Source organism: Lithobates pipiens, unplaced genomic scaffold, assembly GCF_037356315.1.
Source record: "Lithobates pipiens isolate NorthernLeopardFrog02 unplaced genomic scaffold, aLitPip1_a1.2 Scaffold_1, whole genome shotgun sequence".
In the NCBI taxonomy this organism is placed as follows: domain Eukaryota; kingdom Metazoa; phylum Chordata; class Amphibia; order Anura; family Ranidae; genus Lithobates; species Lithobates pipiens.
In genome coordinates, this window is record NW_027507685.1 from 142408053 (window position 1) to 142426144 (window position 18092).

The window sequence follows — 18092 nt, forward strand, 5'->3', positions numbered from 1 at the left end:
GGAACCTCTCCACAAGGTTGACAAGTTCGTTTGCATTCTTAGGATCACCTTGTCCCACCCAGCGTTGCAGGTCAGTAGGAAGTGCTCGGAGGTAGCGATCCATCACGACCTTCTCTAGGATTTGTGCAGGAGTAGAAGTGTCTGGCTCCAACCACTTTCTTGCCAAATGGATTAGGTCATACATCTGGGACCTCGCTGATTTGTCCAGACTGTAGCTCCAGTTGCGTACCCTCCGGGCACGGACTGCAGTAGTAACTCCTAGTCGGGCAAGTATCTCCTCTTTTAGCCGAGTATAGTCCTTAACCTCTTGCTCACTGAGGTCATAGTAGGCCTTTTGAGGTTCACCTGTTAAATAGGGCGCAATTACCTCTGCCCACTCAGCGGCTGGTAACTTCTCTCGCTCAGCCACGCGCTCAAATACTGTTAGATAGGCTTCAACATCGTCCTCAGCAGTCATCTTTTGCAGCGCTTTCTGCACAGTCCTTCTCCCAAAAAAAATCTCTGGAGCGGCTCCCATCACTGTGGGTGGATTAGCAACCACAGGCGCCTCTCGAATTGCTATCAGGTGCTCGATAAGTTGTTGTTGTGCAGCCATGGACTGTTCATGTCGTTGCTGTTGTTGCAAACTCACTTGCATAAACTGCTTCAGCATCTCCTCCATGTTGCTGGACTGTTCTTGGAGTGTAGTTGCAGCTTTCACCCAAGACATAAGCAGCTGTAGCCAAGTCTGTCCACACCGTTGCCCCTAGCAACCGACTTGCCCGCATTCGAACACCAATTGTAAGGGATCTTCCCGGGGTAGGGTGTGTTTGGACACAGTTCACAGCAGACTTGGAATTCATAAAGCAGATCTTGGCGTTTATTCGTGGTACAAACAGTCCAGCAAACAAAATATACAGCAACACCGTGCTTTCTAAGTACAACAAAAATAAAAGTCCTAGCCCGGCTGGGCGCTTACTAACAGGTTCTGCTCACCTATCTGACACTTACAAACACAGCGTCTTTCACCTGGATATCGCAGGGTGAGTTTTAGCTCCAGCAGTGGCTGTGCTTGCAGCTTCCTTCAACACACAGATTGTTCATTCCCTGGCTGAGAGCAATCACCTGCAGACCCTGCAGAGCCTTTAGCTTCCCAGGCTAATTAGGATCAAAGCTCACCTGATCCCAAACCCAGAACTGGATCGGGGGATGTGGAATGACAGGTCCCTCTACCAAACCTACCTGCCATTCCATATAAACCCAGGCCCGGCAAAATTAAATAACAACTCAGCAGCATATCGCTGCTGAGAAACTGATCCATCCTGGATTTACCATCTCACACTGTGTAGCAACCTAGGTGAGATGTACACCCCCTCGATCACTTCTCCAGTGACATGTCTACAATATATATATATATATATATATATATATATACACTCACAGTATATTATATATATATATACACACACACACACACAAAATGCATGCACAGTATACACACAGTATATACACATGCACAGAGTATACAAACACAAGCATGCACAGTACACATACAGTATACATATACACAGTACACACACCAGCACTTTTTACCCAAAAAAGTCTGATGGAACACACTGCTGCCTCCATCTCCTGGCATGCTGGGACTTGTAGTACCCCAGCAGCTCACAGGAAGTAGTAATGCATGTGAGGGGACTGTGCCTGTGTACTAGTAGGCAGGTAATGAGTATGGAGGTGTAGCAGAGATAGGGGGGGAGACATTCAGCACATGTACTTCTTCCAGAAGCAGTTCACTTGTCCTCAGACAAACGATCTAACTGCTTCAGAGACAGGAAGAGCCCAGCTTGAGCAAACACAGCCTCCCCCCTCCCCTTGCTGACAAGAATAAACCACTCATAATAATACATTCAGCTCAGTTGCTTACCGTATATACTCGAGTATAGGCCGACCCGAATATAAGCCGAGGTCCCCAATTTACCCCCAAAAAACTGGAAAAAATTATTGACTCGTGTATAAGCCAAGGGTGAGACATGCCTGTCCATCCCTGTGTGTCGTCCATCCCTGTGTGTGTCCATGCATCCGTGTGTGTGTGTGTCCATGCATCCGTGTGTGTGTGTGTGTGTCCATGCATCCGTGTGTGTGTGTGTGTGTCCATGCATCCGTGTGTGTGTGTGTCCATCCATCCCTGTGTGTGTGCATGCATCCGTGTGTGTGTGTGTGTGTGTGTGTGTGTGTGTCCATGCATCCGTGTGTGTCCATCCATCCCTGTGTGTGCATGCATCCGTGTGTGTGTGTGTGTGTGTGTGTGTGTGTGTGTGTGTGTGTCCGTGCAGCCTACCTGTGTCCAGCCTGCCTGTGTCCGTCCAGCCTGTGTCCGTCCCGGCCTGCGTCCCGTCCCGGCCTGCGTCCCGTCCCGGCCTGCGTCCCGTCCCGGCCTGCGTCCCGGCCTGCGTCCCGTCCCGGCCTGCGTCCCGTCCCGGCCTGCGTCCCGGCCCGTCCCGCAGCTCTTCGTCGGTGGCCATTCTAGGATTCAAAAGCCGCGCCTCCGTCGGTGATAGGCGGAACACTCAATTTCCCACTGACTGCTGGGAAATTGAGTGTTCCGCCTATCGGATGTCCGTGATAGGCGGAACACTCAATTTCCCAGCAGTCAGTGGTCCGCCTATCATGGACGTCCGCTCATCCTCATACTACGGACGAGGATGAGAGGACGTCCGTGATAGGCGGAACACAGACTGCTGGGAAATTCAGTGTTCCGCCTATCACAGGCGAAGGCGGAGACGGAGGCGCGGCCTTTGAATCCTAGAATGGCCGCTGTCTGTCTGCTCGACACGCTGATCGGGCAGACAGACAGCGATGACTCGAGTATAAGCCGAGGGGGGCACTTTCAGCCTCAAAAAAGAGGCTGAAAATCTCGGCTTATACTCGAGTATATACGGTACCTTCTATTAGGCTTCACCCTCCTTCTTCTTCTCTCCTCCAGCTGTCGGCATCTCCTGCTCATATCTCAAATAAGCCGTGCTGGAGAAGGGGGCGGGTACACTGTTTTTCCATTACAAGACAAGAGGCGGAGGCAGTGGAGAGGCGGGGCAACTACAATCTCTGGATTTTTACATTAAAAGTATGTCGGTAAGGGACATTTCAGGGACAGAAGTAAAAAAAACACAGATTTTTTACATACTGTCCCTGGTTTTTATTATGGCTGACAACCCTGATTTGGCCCCCTAGTGGCCGGGCCCTCGGTCCGTGACCGAGTGACCGAATGGTCAGTCCGCCCCTGGTCCAATCAAAGACCAGACCTAAATCCAGTTGAGAATCTGTGGCAAGACTTGAAAATTGCTGTTTTTAAAAGAAGAATGGGCAAAAATGTCCCTCTCTAGATGTGCAAAGCTGGTAGAAACATCCCCAAAAAGACTTGCAGCTGTAATTGCAGCAAAAGGTGGTTCTACAAAGTGTTGACTCCAGGGGGGCTGAATAGAAACGCATGCCACACTTTCCACATATTTATTTGTAAAGAATTTTGAAAACCATTTATCATTTTCCTTCCACTCCACAATTATATGCCACTTTGTGTTGGTCTATCACATAAAAACCTAATAAAATACATTACGTTTTTGGTTGTAACATGACAAAATGTGGAAAATTTCAAGGGGTATGAATACTTTTTCAAGGCACTGTATCTGTAAGACTAGATATCTGGAACACCCCAACCCCCTTATATCAGATGTCAAAAGCCCTCCCAACATCAGAAGTCAAGAGTCCTCTTACCCTTCCTTACATCACGGTGCACCCCCTTAACTTGTGCTGCTGCCAGGAAGAAGCTGGGGGTGGAAAGCAGAAAGTGCAGGGTCTGGAGGAAGACAAGAGGACGCCTGAAGTAAGCTGCCAGAGTCTTCTGAATGCTGAGGCCAGGAGAAGTGGAAATGAGGGGTGCTGTGGCTGCACAGAGAGATGCAGGATCTGTAGAAGGATTTCTGTTCCCCTATTTGCTGCCGACTGGTGAAAGGGGGGAATGGTGTAGAGATGAGCCACTCTGCGCCTGCATGGCAGAGGAATTCTGTGCCCCTCTGCTGCCAACTGCTGGGACAAGGTGGAGGCGGGCATGGGGGGGAGGGTGCCGCAACTGCAGGAGTGGTGCAAGGGCCACATGAAATGGCCTGGGGGGGCTGGATCTGTCCCTCGGGCCTTGTGTTTGACACATGTGCTGTAAATGAAAGTCACAAAAGTGTAAGAATTCCTTATGAATATTTCAAGTCAATGAATTAGAAAGTACTGAAGTCAAGGCATCAGCATAATAGCCAGGAAACAATTATTCTTAAAGCCCAGTTGAAGTTTTGTCACTACTTTAATGCAGTCAGGCTGCAAAAAAAGTAATAAATGCGGCCATCTTTTTTTCTCTCTGTACAATTGTGTAGGCAACCTGGAGAACCATACTGCTTCTTGGAAGTTGGCACAAGTCTTCAGCAATTTGACATGCCCCCTGGACAGTACTCCAATCAACAGTACTGGGAGGGAGCGCAAGTGCTGTTGATTGGAGCACTGTGCAGTGAGGGGGGGGGGGGGTCTAACTGCTGCAGACCTGGAATGCTGCACTGTTTAGCAGTGGTCTGGCTCTACAGCATTCTGCCAGCACAGGATGGGCTGCAGCACACTAGTACTGAATAAAATTACCACTTTTTTTTATTTATGCAACCGAACTACATTACAGTAATAAAAAGGAAGCTTCAATTGGCCTTTAAATCAGCGAGGCTTGAGCAACATACCCAAGAATTGAGGAGTCAGCAAACCTTGATATATACACATTACTTTGTATTAAGGTATCCAGCCTCCTTCAGCCTAATGAGGACCTCCAGGGCCAGAGATAGCTGACATCCTTCTGTATGTTGTGCGTTGTAAGGCATAGTGGGTGAAATGCAGGTTAGATTCACCGGGCACAGACATGACAAGCCTTAACGTAGTCTTTAACATCAGAACGAAGCGTAGACCACCAGTAGTGGCGGCTGACGAGGAACAAAGATCGAAGGACTCCGGCATAACCTGCCACCTTGGATTCATGACCCCAATGAAGGATCTTAGTTCCTAACTTGGTTGGAACAAAGGTCTTGCCAGGAGAAATTATGAGTCCAGGGTAGAATGGGCAAGAACACATGAGGTAGGAATAATTGACTCAGGTTTGGAGGTTGGATCCTCATACTGAATGTCAAAAGACCTAGAGAGTGCATCAGCCTGACTGTTGCAGGAACCAGGTTTGTACGTAATCGAAAAATTGAAATGGGAAAATAAAAAAGTACTGCAGATTAATATGGTCAGTGAAAAATGTTATGGAGTGCGGGGAACCCTCAAAGAGATGACACCACTCCTCCAATGCCAATTTAGTCAAAAGACGATCCCGATCATCAATAGCGTAATTTTTCTCTGACTAAGACATTTTTGGAGAGAAAAAACACACATGGTTGACATTTTCACTCAAAGGTTTGAAGAAGCACAGGTCCCACCCTAGTCGAGGAAGCGTTCACTTCAATAAAAAATGGATCCCCAGGGTTAGGTTGCCTCAACAAAGGTCCAGAATCAAAGGCCTGTTTCAAGTCATTAAACGTAGAGACAGCTTCAGGGGGCCACTCCTTTGCATTCGCACCCTTCTTGGTCAAGGCGATAATAGGAGCAGCAATGGAAGAGTAATTCCTAATGAACTGCCTGTAATAATGAGTGGACCCAAGAAAGCGCTGTGTTGCCTTGAGGCTTGCAGGAAGAGGTCAGTTCTTAATGGGCGAGACCTTTCCAGGATCCATATGAAGACCCAGGCTAGAGAAAAAGCATCCCAAAAACAGAAGCTCGGAACATTCGAAAGAGCAGTTTGGAATACAGATTGTTTTCTTAAAGGCAGACATGGCTTCTGTGAACAAGTAGATTTTCCGAAAAGATGAGAATGTCATCCAGAAAGATGACAACAAGCTGGTAAAGCAGATCCCTGAAGATCTCGTTGACAAAGTTTTGGAACAAAGCTGAGGCAATACACAGACCAAAGGGCATAACCAAATATTCATAATGCCAATCTCTAGTGTTAAATGGCATTTTCCATTCATCACCTCTCCGTATCCCGATCAGATTGTACGTACCCCTGAGATCCAACTTAGTGAAAATGGAGGCACCTTTCAATCTGTCAAACAGTTCCTGTATTAAGGATAAGGTGTATCGGTTTTTTGATTGTCACAGCGTTTAAGGTGGAAGTAAACTCCCCTATCGTTTTCAGCCAAGGAAGCTGCCATATTTGCCTCTGTTTAATCTTCAACTGCTATGGTGCTGTGATTTGTTATGACACCAGCCATTGGATGGTTTGATAGTTTGGCTGAGAGCACAGCCAATGCGCAGTTAGCATTTCCGGCATGCCTTATTTTTTAACTGTTTAAATCCATGGGTTTACTTCCACTTTAAGCCTCGATAGCCAATGCAGGGTCTTAAGGCCTAAATCCTTCTTGGCTACAAAAAACAACCCTGCTCCCGCAGGGGATGAGGATTTCTAAATGAGCCCCCTCTTTAGATTCTCTGCAACATACTCAGACATGGCCTGGGTCTCTGGAATGGACAAGGGATAGGTTCAGCCCCTGGGCAGGGTTGCACTGGGAACAAGGTCAATGGCACAGTCAAAAGGCCTGTAAGGAGGAAGTACCTCAGCAGATTTTTTGCAGAATACATCATGGAACTCATTATATGCAGCAGGAAGAGCAGGAGATACTGATGTGGTGGCCACAGGAATTCTCTTTTTTTGGGTAACTTTGAGTAGGCAGGATGAGAAACAAGAGGGACCCCAAGCTAGGATCTGCCCAATAGTCCAATCAATGTGTGGAGAATGAAGCTGTAACCAAGGAAGGCCCAACACAATGGGGGTTGAGGCTTTAGGTAGCATGAGAAAGGATATTCACTCCTAGTGGACTACCCCTATAGACATCTTAACAGGGAGGGTCTGGAATCAGATGGGCCCCACAGGAAGAACAGTACCATCAATCGCCGAGACCACCAGTGGAGTGGTGAGAGGTGAAAGAGGAATTTTCATGGAAGATGCAGTTCCTCAGTCCATGAAATTTCCAGGGGCTCCAGAATCCAGGTAGACCGAGACTAAATGAGGGGAAGCGTTGACATGGAGGAGCACAGAAAGAAGGAGCCAGTATGATGAAGGTGATTTGCCTGGGTCCAATATGCCACCTTCCAGATGTATTAGACCCGTGTTTTTTAGACGGAGAGAGAAGTTGTCCCGAACATGACCTTTACCTCCACAGTATAAACACAAGGCCAGAGTTCTGTGCCTAGTCCAGTCCAGCTGCATAGGTTCCAAAGCTGGGGAGGGATGCCCCATGCATCGAGGAGAGGGGAGTTCAGGCTGGCTAAGGACCATGGAGTACTGATGCCTTTTCTCAGGGTATCCTCCTGGAAGCGAATATCGATCTGATTGCAGAGGGAGATGAGCATCCAGATCCCTGCCAACTCATCCTTCTCTCTGTCAGAGGGGGCTTGTAAAAAGGTTGCAACTAAGGCCTCATTATTATAGCTCAACTCAGCAGTTAAAATTCGAAATTGAAGGGCATACTGTCCCACAAAGACTCTTGATGGAGACATAAAAGGGCACTGGTGGCAGAAGAGATACGGTCTGGTTCCTCAAAAATATTCCATAAGAGTTTCAGGAAGTTAGACAAGCTGGAGACCACTGGATCATTCCTCTGCCACAAAGGGGCAGCCCAGGCTAAAGCCTCGTTTGTCAGGAGGGAGATAATATAGGCTAATCTTGCTTGATCAGAGGAAAAGTTTTGAGGCTGGAGCTCAAAATGGATGTTGCACTGACTAAGGAACTCCCTGCAGGCCTTGGAGTCACCAGAGAAACGAGAAGGAGCTGCTAGATTCAACAAATTTGTGGTAGGGACTGTAAGTGGAGTAAATGCAACCGCTGGCTTCGATTGAGGTTGTTGATCCTGGGATCCAATAGAGGCCTGAAGCTGTTCAAAGCAGGAGGCCAAACCTTGCAGGAATTGCATCACTTGAGTCTGATTAGACTCCTGTGTCTCGAGTCTACGGACTACGCCTTGCAGCTGATCAACGGCAGGTAACGGCACATCGGCAGGGTCCATGCCCTGAGCAAACTGTCAGGTCCCATGTGGCCAGGTGTCAGATGCACATTGTTGGGGTCAGGAGTGCACCACTAAGGTAATGGACCCTATGGCTGACTGCTGCAGATTGAACTCTGGGTGGTTCAGGAAAGCAGATCCACTTTAGCACCAACACAGATCCCACTGGGAGCTAGAGCATACGATTCCCCAGGGCACAGAGTCTAAGAGCCAGCAGGTGTTCACCAGAGCCTCTAGTGGTGAGGATGAACTGTGCTGCAACTGGCTCCAGGTCACGGCCCCCAGGGTCTCCCAGCTCACACTCATGGTAGGCTAGAAAAGTTTGGAGAGGTAGCAGCAGCCCATGACAACAAAGCATAGTCAGGAGATAAGCCAAAGGTTAGGGCAACTAGTAGACAAGGACAGAGAACACGCCAAAAGGTCAGGGCAACAAGCAGGCAGGCATAGTCAAAGAACAAGCCAAGATCGGTAACAGATACAGACGTAGAGCACACAGCAAGCAGGAGTCAGGAAACCAAACAAACAATATTGCTCAGGCAAAGCAGGCTTGGACAGCACAGTGAAATAGAATTAAATAGTTTATCCTGTGGAGGCTAGGGTGGAGCCACGCTGAGGGAAGATTACTTAACCATGCAGGTGTGAGAGTGCAGACCAGGTAAGCAGACAGACAGGGCATGAAGGTATTACTGACGATTCATGACAGCCTAGCAGCCAGATGTGCCCAGGATAGTCCCAAACTCCGGCTTAGTAGCCCGGGCAGTACAAAACACATTCACCCAGACAGCCGTCCAGGTGGCACAGTACACTGATCACCTGACTCCACCCAAATATATAGGTTCTCCCAGCAGGCCAAGGGATTTAAGAAAACCCCTACCCATTGGCTGAGATATCCCATATACCCATAATCTGACCTTGCATTGCCCTTCTCGTATCTAATACCATCAGGTACAAGGCCACCTAGCAGCAAAAGAGAAAAGTGCAGCAATTACACACTTAGAGTGAAATCAATTGAACAACAATGTAGCTATACCTGGCAGGTTATAAGCAAGCCTGGCTAAACACAGTGATGTATTTTGGTTTTGTGCTGCCCTAGGCAAAACTAAAATCTTGCCTAGAGCAAGATTAAAAATGTGTCCCACCCCTTCCTTCTCAAGTGGCTATTCGGGGCTTTTGGTTGCTGTGCAAGGTCCCTGGTCGTTGTGCAGGGTCCCTGGTTCTTGTGCAGGGTCCCTGGTGGTTGTGCAGGATTCTTGGTGGCTGTGCAGGGCAAGACTAAAATCGGACGCCCCTATCTAAATTTGTCCCACCCCTTCCTTCTCAAGTGGCTATTTGGGGCCCTTGGTGGTTGTGCGGGGTCCCTGGTGGCTGTGCGGTGTCCCTGGTGGCTGTGTGGGGTCTGGGTTCAAGAAGTAAACACATAGGAGAGTGGAAGGGGGATGAGGGCACCACACACACACACAGGTAGGTGACACACACTCACCTCTCCTCCTAGGACATGATAGTCCGCTGACACACATCACACACATGAGCCCCAATGGGTGACAGCAGGACCAGGAGAATGGAGGGAGGTCAGTGCATACACTCTTCACTGTGCGGGCGGCAAACCCGATTAGAGCCGTTCTCTCTTCTCCCTTCGGTTGACAGGAGAAAGGGAGGGGGCGAGCGGGGGAGATACACAGACAGCCCGCAGCTCTCCTCTCACCTGTCATAGTGCCGCTGGGGGTGGGGTTCTCTGGCAAATAGAGAAGCAAATGGAGAAGCGCTGTCACTGCCTCTGGCGGGTGTCGCCCGGGTGCAGGCCACCACCCCATGTACCTCCATAGCGATGCCACTTGTCTGGGATTCAGCTGCACTCCCCTAATGGTGCTGGTGGCCCTGCATGCGGGAGGAAGGTGCGGGTGCTTTTTTTTTGTTTGGGGGTGGCTTTTATCACCGCCCCAACGTGCCGCCCTAGGTCTAAGCCTTGTCGGCCTAGGCCAAAATAAAGCACTGTCTAAACACCAGGGTGCTACATCCTCACCCTGCCCACAAAACTACGTCTCGGAGTTTGCATAAAAAAATTATTTGAGCTCCCAAGCCTGAGAGCGTTGGTGAGAATTCTGCTCTGGTACTTGTTTGAGCTACTCACTGTGGTCCCTGGTAATAAGGTGGTTAGTCCCTTAGTGGCGACAGGTTCCCCTCTACCTCCAAACATGAGAGGTTCAACCGTCACTTCTGGTTGGATTGTCAAGCGACAATCCCAACCTTGCGCTGCTTCCTTGCTTCTGGATAGGCCCTCAGACTGCCTAGCAGCCAGATGTACCCGGGATAGGCCCAAATTAGCAGCCCGGGCAGTACAACACAAGTCCACCCAGACAGCCATCCAAGCGGCACAGAACACTGATCACCTGACTTCACCCAAATATATAGGTTCTCCCAGCAGGCCAAGGAATTTAAGAAAAACCCTGCCCATTGGCTGAGATATCCCACATATGCCATAATCTGACCTTGCATTGCCCTTCTCGTATCTAATGCCATCAGGTACCTGACCACCTAGCGGCAAAAGAGAGAAGTACAGCAAAATACAGTCTTAGAGTGAAATCAATTGATCCCTAACAATGGGCTAAGGTAGCTTTAACTGGCAGGTAAATTTAGGAGCAACCCTGCCTAAACATCAGGGTGCTACATGTGCGGCCCCAATGGGGCATAGAATTTATATAGATTGCTTTTCTAACCATTTCTATGGACGTTTTATATTTAATTCACATGCTGCCATCTAGTGACCTTTTGTGGTAATGCACTTGTTTCTTATGTTCTTTTTCCCTTATATTATGACACACTTCCTTTGTATGTAATGCTCCACCCTTCTTTCTGTGATTGTACTTCCTGTGTCATGGATGCAGCTACAAGCCACATGTAGCAGGGCACTGTCAGAAACCACGAACCAGACCGAGACAGAAGTACAATTAAATCAAACTTGTTTATTAATAAAAAGGTAAACAGAGTAAGCGTAGTCAAAGCATAGCCAGAGTCCAGTAACCAGATCGAGTAGTCAGCCAGTCCAGAGTTCAATAACCAGATCGGGTAATCTGCCAGACCAGAAGTCAGGGATCCAAGTGGAGCAACAGCAAGCAGGGTAAGGAGCCAGAAGGGATGTCAGCAAGCCAGTCTTTAACCACTTACAGACCGGACCATTTTGCTGGTCAAAGACCAGACCTCTTTTTGCGATTCGGCACTGTGTCGCTTTAACTGACAATTGCGCGGTCGTGCAACGTGGCTCCCAAACAAAATTGACGTCCTTTTTTTCCCACAAATAGAGCTTTCTTTTGGGGGTATTTGATCACCTCTGCGTTTTTTATTTTTTGCGCTATAAACAAAAATAGAGCAACAAATTTGAAAAAAACACATTCTTTTTTACTTTTAAAAAAACATATACATTTTTTTTTCCCTCAGTTTAGGCCGATACGTATTCTTCTACATATTTTTGGTAAAAAAAAAATCGCAATAAGCGATTATTGATTGGTTTGCGCAAAAGTTATAGCGTTTACAAAATAGGGATAGTTTTATGGCATTTTTATTAATAATTTTTTAGATTTTTTTTTTATAGTAATGGCGTCGATCAGCGATTTTTATTGTGACTGCGACATTATGACGGACACATCGGACATTTTTGACACATTTTTGGGACCATTGTCATTTCTACAGTAATCACTGCTATATAAATGCAAGTCATTCCTGTGTAAATGACATTGGCAGTGAAGGGGTTAACCAGGGGGTGGCAGTGTAGGGGTTAAGTGTTCCTAGAGGTGTGTTACTAACTGTGGGGGGCTGGGCTTTCATTTAGTGAACACTGATCTCTGCTCCAATCACATAGAGCAGAGATCAGCATCACTAGTTGCTAGGCAGAATGGAGAAATGCTGTTTACACGGCATTTCCTCCATTCACCTTTCCGTGAGACGATCGCGGGTATGCTCGCAGCGATCGAGTCCGCGGGACCCACGACCGGACTCACGGGGTTCCCCGACCGGCACGCGAGCGCGCCGCCGCCGGCGCTCTCGCGATGGCAGGGCGGCATTGAAGATTGGACGTACCTGTACGCCAATATGCCTGCCCGTGCCATTCTGCCGACGTACATCGGCATGAGCTGGTCGGGAACTGGTTAAACAGAACCACAAGAGATGGTTTCTTGTGATGTGACCAAGGCGAAGGCAGAAATTAAGTGAGCTGGACAGCTTTAAGTAGGCAGGTCAGACGAGCAGGATCAGGAACAGCTGGGTAACTGTGGAGAGAGATGAGAGCTGGCAATTAGCCGACAGCTGAGCAGCCAGCCCAGAGAAGGAAGGGCTAAGCCAGCCCTGACAGACACATGTATTCTGCATTGTAAGCTACAGACAATATCATCTTTTGACCACATAAATACTACAATTTATTCATCTGTTTGTATCCTGTCATCTGCTGTAACCAGATGTTGATAATAAAAGCATCTTGTGGTTGGAATCTGTTTTTGGTGAGTTCAAACTATCTGATGAGGATTGTCCTCAGTGATTATATCTTTTACAGGCCAAGCATAGAGGTCTCACAAGGGATAGTCGCTTCACAACAATCGGAGTCAGAATACTACAACTTTATATTGTAGAAACTGAATGATCAGAAAAAATAAAGCAGTTTAGAGGAACGGTCCCACATATGTTGTGGGTTCATCATTTTCTGGCAGAAAGATAATGTCACTCAACAAGGGACTTTTTTTTTAAACAATAATACAGTATAATATAAGCTTACAGATCACTGAATGTCTGAGAAACACTTCCCTTGGAGGATGTTTTCAACTTACAAGTCCTTGCAGACTTTTCAGCTAGCAGAGACAGTTTAACTTAATTTTTTTCTTCACACAAATAGAGCTTTCTTTTAGGGGTATTTAACCACTTGACCACTGGGCACTTAAACACCCTTAATAACCAGACCAATTTTTAGTCATGCAACACTGGACCTATATGAAATTTTTGTCCTTTTTTTCACACAAATGGAGCTTTCTTTTGGTGGTATTTAATCACCGCTCGGTTTTTTATTTTTTGTGCTATAAAAGAAAAAATACAGAAAATTCTGTAAAAAAATGCATTTTTCTTTGTTTCTGTTATAAAATTTAGCAGATTAGTAATTTTTTCTTCATAAATTTTGGCCAAAATTTATACTACTACATATCTTTGGTAAAAATAAGTACAAATTGGTGGATATTATTTGGTCTTTGTGAAAGTTATAGAGTCCACAAGCTATGGTGCCAATATCTGAAAATTGATCACACCTGAAGTACTGGCGGCCTATTTCAATTCTTGAGACCCTAACATGCCAGAAAAGTACAAATACCCCCCAAATGACCCCTATTTGGAAAGAAGACATTCCAAGGTATTTAGTAAGAGGCATGATGAGTTTTTTGAAGTTGTCATTTTTTCCCACAATTCTTTGCAAAATCAAGATTTTTTTAACTTTTTTTTTTTTCACAAAATTGTCATATTATCAGTTTATTTCTCACACACAGCATATGCATACCAAAAATTACACCCCAAAACACATTTTGCTATTACTCCGGAGTACAGCGATACCACATGTGTGAGACTTTTACACAGTGTGGCCACATACAGAGGCCCAAAATGCAGGGAGCGCCATCAGGCGTTCTGGAGCACCCAGGCCAATTCTGACATTTCTCTCCTACATGTAAAAATCATAATTTATTTGCTAGAAAATTACATAGAATCCCAAAACATTATATATGTTTTTTTAGCAAACACCCTGGAGAATACAATGGTGGTCGTCGCACGGTATTTGCGCAGCAAATTTTCGAATGCTTTTTTTTGGAAAAAAAAAACAGTTTTGTGCTTAAAAAAAAAAACACAATAAAGTTAGCCCAATTTTTGCATAATGTGAAAGATGAAGTTACGCTGAGTAAATAGATACCTAACATGTCACTCTTCAAAATTGCACATGCTCGTGGAATGGCGCCAAACGTCGCTACTTAAAAATCCCCATAGGCGACGATTTACATTTTTTTTACTGGTTATATGTTTTGAGTTACAGAGGAGGTATAGGGCTTGAATTATTGCTCTCGCTCTAACGTTCACAGCGATACTTCACATGTGTGGTTTGAACACCGTTTTCACGTGGGCGGGACTTACTTATGCGTTCGCTTCTGCATGCGAGCACATGGGGACAGGGGCACTTTAAAAAAAAAAAAATGTTTATTGTTCATTTTACTTTATTTATTTTAGTTTGACATTTTTTCCCCCAAAAATAATTTTTTTGATCACTTTTATTCCTAATGTAAACATCCCTTGTAATAGGAATATGGCATGACAGGTCCTCTTTACAGTGAGATATGGGGTCAATAAGACCCCGCATCTCACCTCTAAGCTGGGAAGTCTGGGAAAAAAAAAAGATTCTGGCTTTAATCGTATTGGCGAGCCGGTAAAAGCACCGGAGGGCGGCGGGAGGGGGGGGGGGATGTCTATGGCTGGGTATTGCAGGGTATCACCGACTATGGCTGGGTATGGCTGGGTATCTCCGAGTATGGCTGGGTATCTCAGAGTATGGCGTTGCAGAGTATTGCGTTGCAGAGCATTGCAGGGTATTGGCGGGTGTTGCAGAGCATTGCAGAGTGTTGCAGGGTATTGGCGGGTGTTGCAGAGCATTGCAGTGTGTTGCAGGGTATTGGCGGGTGTTGCAGAGTGTTGCAGGGTATTGGCGGGTGTTGCAGAGCATTGCAGGGTATTGGCGGGTGTTGCAGAGCATCGCAGAGTGTTGCAGGGTATTGGCGGGTGTTGCAGGGCATTGCAGAGTGTTGCAGAGCATTGCAGAGTGTTGCAGGGTATTGCAGAGTGTTGCAGGGTATTGCAGAGTATTGACAGGGAATTGAGGGGTTACATTTCGGTGAGCAGCGATGTGGGCACTGCAGATGCAGCCCACTGCGCTGCTGACACCGATCTCTTCCCCCTCTCTTCCCCCTCCGCTGTAATCAACACTAGGTTTTTTATTTTTTACTAAATAAATGAAAAAAGACCAAAAATTTTTAAAGACCCAAACTTTTTAATAGTTTATTATAACATCTTGGAAACAGGTAACTTTTCTCCTTCGCTGATGATGAGGCTGTAAGGATGGGCATTAATGGGCACGGATAGGCTGCATTGATGAGCAGGCACTGGTTTGCACTGATGATGCTGCACTGATAGGCAGCACCGATAGGCGGCACTGATGAGGGGGCACTTATGGGCACACACTGGCAGCACTGTTGGGACTGCACAGTTAATCAGGACACATATAATCAGTGCCTTAATTATCAGCGTGCATGTCCCTTTTAGACCCCTTTCACACTGCCAGTGTTTTTCAGGCGCTACAGCGCAAAAATAGCGCCTAAAAAAAGCAGTTCCATACACTCCAGTGTGAAAGCCTGAGGGAGTGAACTCACCGCTGCTCCCCATTGAAATCAATGGGGCAGGGCAGCGATACCGCCGGCAAAATACCACTCCGGCGGCATTTTGCAGGCTGATTTAACCCCTTTTCAGCAGCTAGCTGGGGATAAAACCGCCCCATTAGCGGCCGAATAGCGCCTCTAAAACAACGGTAAAGTTGCACTAAAAATAGCGCCGCTTTACCACCGATGCCTGGGGCGGCTCAGTGTGAAAGCCATCTTAGAGAAGCCAATGATCCGCTCTCTTCTCCAATCCTCATGCTGTCATGAGGAAAGGAGTACAGATCACCGGCTTCTATTCACACCCATGATCAGCAGTGATTGGACACAGCTGATCATGTGCTAAAGAGCCACTGATTGGCTCTTTACCTTTGTCTGTGATTAGCAGGTACGATCATGGGAGGCCGTCATATGATGGCATCGCAGAACTATCTATCCACGCTGTAGCCATCATTTGGCTATAGCACAGTTGGCAAGTGGTTAAAAAAACTGGCATTTAGGCACGCGCAGTCTATTTTATCCATTGCACGGGGCTCTTAACTGCAGTGGCAGTGCAGGGGAGATGAAGCCAAACTGAATTGCAATCCATGTGATTCTGGCAGCCATCTTAGGTCAGGCAGAGTCTATATAAGACCCTGTCTCCCGAGTTTGGTGCGCATTTCCCAATATGGGTAGTATAGGGATAGATCATACATCTGGCAAGGTGAGTTTCCAGATAAGTAGGGAAAGATACGGACATACAAACCTTCCCTGAGACCTCCCCATTTGGATACAGACCGGTCAGGCCCCATTCCTCTCCTCAAGACAAATGCTGTTGGCAGAAGGGATTCCCTGTAAGGGAACAAGTGCTATTTCCCTCCTTCAGGTCCCTTTCCATAATGGTTCTCCTACTCTTTCCCTATCCAGGAGAACTCTGTCTCTCAGCTACTCCCGCACTGGGAGGAATGGTGCCAAAAAGCGCTCTTTGTCAAAAATGGCCATCTAAATCTTGTGGAATTTACACATCTAAGCCCTTGTACACACGGTCGGAGATTCCGTCGGAATGTGTCCGATCGGAGCAGTTTGTTGGATATTCCGACTGTGTGTGGTATGCATCGGACTGTTTCCATCAGAATATCCATCGGACCAAATTTTCTGACTTGCTGGAAATATTCCGATCGGACATACTCCGATCATGTGTAGCCTACTCCGACGGACAAGGTGCCACACATGCTCACATTCAAATTCCGACACGGAATCGCTCGTTCAGGTGAAACGACTGCTCGTAATCGATATAGCACATTCGTCACGCTGCAATGTTAAAAATTCTTTCATGAAGCGCATTCTCTTGTTCTTTACAATGCTGCAAGAAGGAATTTCTTATGATGCTCATAGTCACACACACTTCTCCCGAACGTATTTCATGACTCTTTTTCAACCATTTCGGCAATACAATTTTTGTTTTCGTCACATCTACACAATTTTAGATTTTGTTTATTCTTTTTTGGATGCTTTTTTTTTTTTTATTTCCTAAAAATCTCCTTTAAAGACAGTTTGCTAATTTCTCCTTTTTTTGGGGCGTTTTTTGTGTGTAAACTTACCACAACAACATTATTGTATTTTATATCTTTGGTTTTTCGTTTTTAATCTACAGGAGGTTGTTTAGTGTTGTTACCCCTTGTTATTCATTTCACTTTGTATTTTTCAAATGTACCTGCCTGCTCACAAATAAACTGGCCTTTTGGAAGGAAAACACATACACAAGTATTTCATCAAACAAAAAAAACCTTTATTTTGGGCCCCACCACATGTTGTTGCCTGGAAGGCCCAGGTTGGACGTTGGAAGCCTCAGCTGGGGGTGAAGGATGCCTTGAAGGAAGACTGGAGAGTGGTGGCCTGAGTGGTGGCCTGGGTACCCCCTGGTCTACCAGAAAATGCAGCCTGTCGAAGTAAACCATCCTGGGGTAATAAACGGCATCTGGATCTCCTGCTCTCAAGTACTCCAGGTGCTTCTTTCTCTCCCTGAGATATGTAATCTTCATGTCCCAATCTTCATATTCATATAGGCCATGTCTGCCGTGGGGACCATGATCCGCACCAAAGAAAGAAGTTTCTCCAGCGCTGCGTTCCTCTTTGTTATGTCGTAATAAAATTCATTGTGGATCTGCCACAGGCAGGGCATCTCCCTGTACATTTGGAGGAATAGCCCCATAAAATTGGGGTTTTGGAATGGATCCATCTTGTCTGCAAGACACAACACAAGACAAACCCTCAAATACTAATAATGCCATTAAAAACCCTCCTAATCTTGTCCCAACATCGGCCTCGATAGAAGCAGTCTAGTCTAGTGATGCACCATGTTCAAAATGTTACCTTTGTTTGCACGATCGTCGCGTCCGCGCCTCACTCTCTTCCCAGATCGTACGGACGATACTGGCGTGTTGCGTTTTATATACAGTGCGCATGCATGAAACTCCGCCCACCCCTGACGTTCTTTCTAGACTATTCCCCGCCCATTCGCTTTCAGCGCAGTGGGGAGAGCACATGGCGGAGAGAACGCAGGTGCGCAATCAAAGTTCCACTA